This window comes from Amblyomma maculatum, chromosome 2 (assembly GCF_055883805.1).
Source record: "Amblyomma maculatum isolate TAMU_Amacu chromosome 2, ASM5588380v1, whole genome shotgun sequence".
Taxonomy (NCBI): Eukaryota; Metazoa; Arthropoda; class Arachnida; order Ixodida; family Ixodidae; genus Amblyomma; species Amblyomma maculatum.
In genome coordinates, this window is record NC_139345.1 from 185,432,317 (window position 1) to 185,439,871 (window position 7,555).

Consider the following 7,555-nt stretch of genomic DNA (forward strand, 5'->3'; position numbering starts at 1 on the left):
CAGCCACGGCACCTTACTACACAGAATCTCGCCCACCACATACAAATATGAATGCGGATTTTGCAACGCACCAAATACCCTAAAACATATGGTGTGGGGATGCAAGGGACCAACTGGTACTATAACCAAGGTATATGTACTATGGTAGCGAAGGCTCCATAGACGCCCATATGTACAAAACATGGCGGCTCATGGGCTCCAACGACCAATGAAAATGGGGGGGGGGGGGGGGGCATGATGTCAAATGACGTCACGCGTCCGTTCACTTTGGCGCGAATTTTAAACAAGTTTTTTTTTAAACCTCCGCGTGGCATTGACGAGCCTGCATCTTTTGAAGGTTGTTGCTTTTCAGCGCGCGCCAACTTTTGCCATCTAAAAGAGCTCGAGTTTCCGTTGTTTACGCCCTTGTTTAGTAGCAGTTGCTCCAACACAATGAACGTGGTTGGCAAAGGTGGCGGCATAGAAAGGCAGCGACACTTCCAAACATAGACCAAGCATGCAAATTCATAATGTAAATGCAAGTACTTGGGTAATGTACTTTGTCCCTCAGCACAGCAAGTGGTTGTCCAAAAACACTGATGCAACCGGGCAAAGTGCCCAGTTCGCAGCACAGTGTACCAAGTGAACAATTGTGGTTTTCATATTCATGGTTTATTGCATCAACCAAGCAAATGCAGCAATAAAGTACAATAAAAATGCATGTCGCAGACAGCACAAACAGCAGCGCTGTTTAAGCGGGCTGATCATCTCAATGGTCATAGCCGACGCGTGGAAACGGCTTGAACTGCCTGCCACAAAACATCATAAGATAAAAACATGTACAGAAAACAAAGCCATGACAGCTGCAATTGAATAAAAATGTCATGAAAGTAGGTGCATCAAGACACACATGGAGCATAGAGCACTGTGATTACTCTACACATTTCAAATATCGGGCTGAAAAATTTTCAAGGCAATGGTCCAGGCAGCTTTAAAATCATCATACATTCACAGGAGCATTAGAGCATGCATTGAGTCTGTGTGCAACCTCCAGACCTGCATCTGATCCGCAACCAGAATTTGAAGCAATTCTGATCCATCTAAACAATAGAGTACAGCTTACAGTGAGGCTGACTGACGTTAATGCAGCAGTAAAATATGTTATAACGCTTCTCACCACTGAACGGTACATTAAAATACAGCCATCTCATCATCTCTTATAGTCATACACCTGGAGCAGGAAAAATATCCAAGGCTGCCCTCCTGGGCATACGCATCCCAGCCGCGATTCGGATTGTCGATATGAACCTTTGGCTATGCTCCGAAGCCCACAGTGACACCTTGTCACACGAAAACAGTCAGCAGCATCGTTGGTAAGACGAGTATTCATAGGAAACTTTTACACAATATTCATTAATTTCCTTTCAGGACTCCGAAGATTAATAATGAACACTTGTCACAATTTCTAAGCCTACCTCATTCAATCAAGGCATCTGAAATGACAGTTTCGAGAGGAGAAAAAAGACATCAGCATTCTTGTGGTTAGCAAATTCCGAACAACTATACCTTCCACACCATGTGGAACAATGCTTTCTGTTGAAGGGCAATTCCAGTTAGCCATTTAATTCGTTGGGCTACCAAGTTTGATGAAATCAGCAGCCATAAAATGGCCATAAATCATTTATAATTTCTTACCGCACCTGCTACAGTGCAACGTGACAAATACGGGTGTACACAAGGGGGTTCAAACTGTACACCTGGTGCAGGAAAAACATCAAGGCTGCCCTCCGGGGCTTGCGCACCCCAGCCGCGTTTTGAATTGTTGAGCTGCCCCTTCGCCTATGCTTCGAAGGCCATCGCGAGGCCACCTCGAGTGACTTCCCAAACCAGCATCACAATTAAGATTATTACTGTTTGGAAAATTTCATATCGTATTTGTTTGTTTCCTTTAAGGACTGAAAATGCTAATAAGGACCATTTATCACTATTTTTAAGGCCACATGCGTGTGGTGTTGTCTATGTGCATGGCGATCCGCGTCCTTTAACCCGCTGCCTTTTTGTTGCTGTGTGCTGTTTTCTAGACAAGTAGTGAGCACTTTTGGACCCTCGGCTGTACTAGAGCTGCTTTGCTATGTTATTGCATTGAAAGTTACATGAAACCCTGTCTGTGGAAAAGACTCCGACCGTCTCTTGATCAAATAAAATCTTCAGGATAAAATCCAACCATCTGTAGGGAGAATGTACACCAGATATGCAGAGAAGTAATAGATGAAAGATTTGCAAAAAAAATGGTCTATATGGCATGTAGCGCTCCTGGTACTAGGTACCAATGCCTTTCCCTTCCTCATGGACGAGTAACAGGTGTCACAAACACCAGGAAAAGGTGCCGTATAATGGATTAAGTATCAATGTCAAACGAATGCGAATGCAGGTCGATTTGCACAGGTGACGTATGAATCACCAGCCGCCTGCTGCTGTACCTAGACGCGGGAAAGGCATATATGAAACGTGTGCATAGGAGAAGAAAAACGAGAGCATCGAAGATTAAACTTCTGCTCCTTCACAATCTTATAAAACTTTCTTACCACTTAACCGGAAATTACATGAGATATCAAATATACTCTTCCCGATATATGCAGAAGCAGGCCTGGAAGATGTGCCACAGAACTTCAGCTAAATTTATATCTCAAACAGGAATCGAACAAAGAATTTGCACGATAACTTCGCTCTCAAGACTGGCCGAGCTTCCTCGGGCCAGACGTATACAAATCGGCCTAAGGGAACGTGGCTCCATAAAAAAAGCAGCAGCTAATATGTTACATGTGACTACGTTATGTTACCAGCTGTAAGCCAAAAAAACCAGCCTGAGCAAATACATAGCACACACCTCAAAATAGCTCACAACCTCTTGACAAATGCCGCCAACCGTCTGGAATTTTTGTTTTCAAGTGTTTAACCGCTGTGCTTGTTTTGTTGCTTTATGCTTAGTTGCTTCATTATGAACTTCAACATTCCTTCTGCGTGCGAAGCAATGAAGTCTAACCCTTAATGAATAGGGCAAACAAATCATCATAAACGTCATCACCACATACAGTAAGAGATTTTTCCACCTTGGCGTGAAACAACATGCACAGACCACGCCCAACACGCTCCTTTCCCATGATACCAGAAGTTGATGCAACAAAAACCACTTCACAGGCATTGATGAATGCAATAAAAGAAGGTGCAGGAACTGACAGGCTACCAAAGTCACCTTCACCAGGTTTTTTCACACTTAAGTACAAGAGCAGCTGGCTCTGACTAGAAAAGACTGCATTCTCTTGCCTTAACTCACACTTTTGCAACCCTGTAGCACACCTGTGGCCATTCATGAATTGAGAAGCAAGCCATTCATGAGAAGTGGACAAGGTTTTTCACAGCTATTGCAGATGGATAATCATTGTGCGAACCTTATTCTACCGCAATCGGCATAGATTCAGCAGCTGTACAAAGTGAAGAACCAGGTGTAGGAAAAGAAACTGGGAGAGTCGCCAGCAGAGTTGACATGTCTTCAGCACAGTTGCTGCTTTCTGACAATTTGAAAAGGTTGCTGACCAAAAGGTGCCTAAATGCTGCATGAAACTGCGGACAAGACGAATTGCTGTTCGCTCCCGACTTTGACCTAACAATTGCAAAGGTATTTTCAGGCGCATCCTGGTTCAGATCTCCGGTTAGGAGGTATTCCAAGCCATACCGAGAGGCCAAGTGGTTCCACAACATCAACAAAGCCCTCATAGTGTGGGAGAAGCCACGGGTGCAAGGAGGCTGCAGTGCACAGCCTACAACTTCGAGATTCTCAAAAACTGCAATACAGTCTTCCAAGAACTCTTTGTGGACAGACCCTGCACACATCGCAGAGGCATAAGGGGACTTTCCATACTTCTGAGATATGTTTAGGCTGTCAAAGAGTATAGCTATCCTCTCAACAAACCTCGCTGTGTGGATGGCTTCTGCTGGAAACTGCTGAAATGTAACCAAAGTGCATAATGCAGCAGCACAGTGATTACTGTGTGCCTGCCCTGCGAGCTTCACACAAATCTTAGAAGCAAAAGTCAAATTAAAATGACGGTCACTGAGTTTTGGAATAGACCGAATTTGCATTTCTCGATCCCTCTGTAAGCCTGTCGTATGTAGGAACTTTTGATTGTCAGTGCCAATTCTGAAGTCATACTTGAAAAACATATTGCGCAAGCACTTCAGCAAATGTGGTGCATCAAAAAGAAAGAAAAGTGGTTCACCATTGATGCATAGGTATGGGTTCTGAGGGGTCAAGAGGTTCGAAAACAAAGATACATTTTGATTTCCCTGATCACAAACCACAGCAAAAGGTTTAGGCCAGCTTCAACCAGTAAGTTGTAGCACTGGGAAAGAAGGCCACGCAGAACGCTTGCAGGTGCTGCTTTATCTGCAAGGACGTAGCCAATAGGCTGCTTCCACGGTGTGCGTATTCCTTTTGCCATGAACACAAGAGCCTTATTTGCAAGATTTTGTTCTTGTGCTGTACTATATTCTTCAAAGCCTTCAAATCTGTCTGAGGCTGGGTTGTACGACGGCTCATTTGCAACATGCATCTCATCAAAAATTATCGTGCAAGGCCTGTCTTTCTGTTGAAATGACTCTGCTCGTCTCTTCATCAACTCGAAAACTTCGGGATAAAATCCCATCCTCAGCGGTATACGCTAAAGCCAGAGCTGCAGGGACCTTACAGATGGAAGCTTTAGCAGTTGCCTGCAGTACCTATAACCTTTCGGGCTATGAAAGTACAGACCTAAAGCTAACACTTTGTTATGGCTGCACAACTGACGACCAAACCTGCTGGTGTTACTCATCTTCAATTGAGTTTCTACAAGAGCAGCAACAGCTGGGGTCACATGTTCACGTAAAGTCTCAACCACTTCGGCAGCAGTCTTCATACGTCGGCGCTGGAGCAGCCGTCCTTGCAGTCTCCTGTTGCGGTCACGGAGCTGCCGGAGCTTTGCTCTGAGCTTTTGCAGTGGCCGCCTTACTTTTATGGGGCTGGTGAAAGATCCTGGAAGGTAAAGAATAAGCAGCAGAACAATTAGCCCCTGTCAGGGTAAGTATATGTGCATATGTTACAGAACCAAGAAATGAATGTCAGTGTGAAAGTGCCACAATTTTTGTAATACCAACCTTCACATACAAGCGATATATCACTGCTCGAAGTTTCTGGTGGTGATGCATCACTACCATTCTCTCCAACCGTGTCGGTCTGTGCAGGCGACATGGTAGTTCGAGCATACGTGTGGTCCGCAGCAACATCAAAAGTAATGCACGCACAAAATACAGCTATAGCACAGTTCCGAAAGTGCAGCCAGAAACCAAACAATGCACAAAACATTTACCTAAGCCCGTAAAGCAAAATCAGCACTTACATTGAAATTCTGCCAAGGCACTGCCGTGGATCCACACTTGACTCGTTGAAGAACTCTGGACGCCGGCATCTCCAAAGCACACAGTCAACATATTGTAGAATATTTCAGCACCATCCCTTCTTGCACTGTTCCGAAGACTGGAAATAACTCTATGATGGGTTGCAGCGATTGGGAATGCTAGCTGTGAATGTATTGATTTGCAACTGCTTAACTGAGTACTGCACCTATTAAACAAAGATCAATTCACCCTGTAATAGCACAATTTCCGAGATAGGTATCCAGAATGATTTCAATCATTCCCGCCTGACTCTTCATTGTGATGCAGCGACGAAGTTCCACTGAGACTAGACGGTGAATCGTCCATGTGGTAGCTGCGTTCATTCTAGGCACCTGAAATGGCATTTACAAGAATGAATAAAACGTATCAGTACCTCGGCGAATATTATTTTGAAAACAACTAACTTCCAATCCATGCGGTTAAGATACGGCACCACATGTAGAGGTAAAATTCTTTTTCGTGGAAAAAACTGCCGCCTAGCGCTTTGATTCCTACGCTATTAATTGTAATGAAATGGGAAGGTATGGAGGGTGCATAAATCATTTATAATTTGTTATGTACAATATCTGCTTGAAGTGTGTACAATATGCTTCTCAAGAAAATAGTGACAACTCAAATGAAATGATGTGCATAACATCGCTTGCCCTTTTACCTACGCAGGTCAACATTGAAGCTGAAATAAGATGACCTCAAAGAGAACTGTTGAAGACGGAGGAAAGCATGCTTTTGCTAGCATGGTTACAGATATAAACAGCAAGAACAGAGGTTTTGACTATTCGCTTTAATTATTGCAGTATTTCAAGGACTTTTAGCAATTGTTGTTGCACGTGGTAGCCTTTCTACACCCCTTCCTCCCAAAACCTGAGGCCTCGTAGGCTACAGTCAATCTACTTGCAACCCTATGCCGTACCCGACCATCTGGTAATCCCATTTCCATTATCCTTTCTTTCCAATATGAAACATCGGGTAACAATGTTCATGCGGTCAGTGGACTTTCTTTTTGCAATGACTGCCTGCTGTCACATGTTGCCTTTGCCAACTGATATTTTGCTGCCATCTTCTACAAGCACAAAACCAACTCTTATCTTCTACTCACGAACCTGTTGTACAACGCACCATGTAGTGCATTGCAGGGAGAATGAACTGCTCCCAAAACCGGAACAACACAAGGGACCACAGAGTTAAAAATCTCAATTCACGACAATGCGGACTCCCGTACGAACCTCAACACGCCTCCACGAAAATGGAAAAAGAAAAATAAAAAAATTTTATAAACAATGAAAACAAGGAGGTACACCACCACCCTCTTCCGACAGTTTGCAGCGTATTTCAACACTGTGAGAAAATAATTAAACTTGCCTATTAGGGACGTAAATCAACGCATATATATATATATATATATATATATATATATATATATATATATATATATATATATATATACGTGCAACACACACATATTTGTGTGCATACGGGTACATATGTACGTGTCACAATCGAGAAGTGACATTTTTACTTTCGGTTTCGCTTCGTAGGGTGGCGGTAAAATTGTGTTCTAATTTTAGACGCACTCTATTAGGTACATTCATTATCTTTTTTTTAAAGGTGCAGGCAGGAGTGTCCACGTTTACGAAAACAAACAGAAAAATAATTTTTGGATAGCTGGAATTTCAAGAGTCGCGTATGCCTGCCATTACCTTCAGTGTTTGGTAATTACCTTCAAAGCTTCCTTGAGTTGGTACGGGAGGTACGGAGTCGCGACGAAGTCGTCCTGGTCGCCCTGACTGCCCGTACGCTGACGCTGAGAAGTGCGTCGAACAAACTCTCCGGTCTCACAGCTGCCACGGCGCTTTGTTGTACAGGTGTATGTTTCGGCAGAACTGGACCCACGACTTGCATCTGGACAAGTTATGTGCAACATGCACGTTATAAAACTGTACCGAAATTAATATTCATTTAGTTGTGGCACCACAAGAACGAGGACTGAGACGAAGGACAGAACAAATGTTCACTTTCAACTGCCAAAAATGCAATTCTTATCATGCATTGCAAACGCGAATATGCAATGCCCCAATTCATTCCTTTT

The 7,555-nt window shown here is 43.5% G+C and overlaps 1 pseudogene; it reads right to left on the reverse strand.

Annotated features, from left to right (window-relative positions):
* Positions 1-2,557: 2,557 nt before the first annotated feature.
* LOC146200601 (uncharacterized) lies at positions 2,558-5,233 on the reverse strand (annotated as a pseudogene).
* Between the last annotated feature and the right edge of the window lie 2,322 nt (positions 5,234-7,555).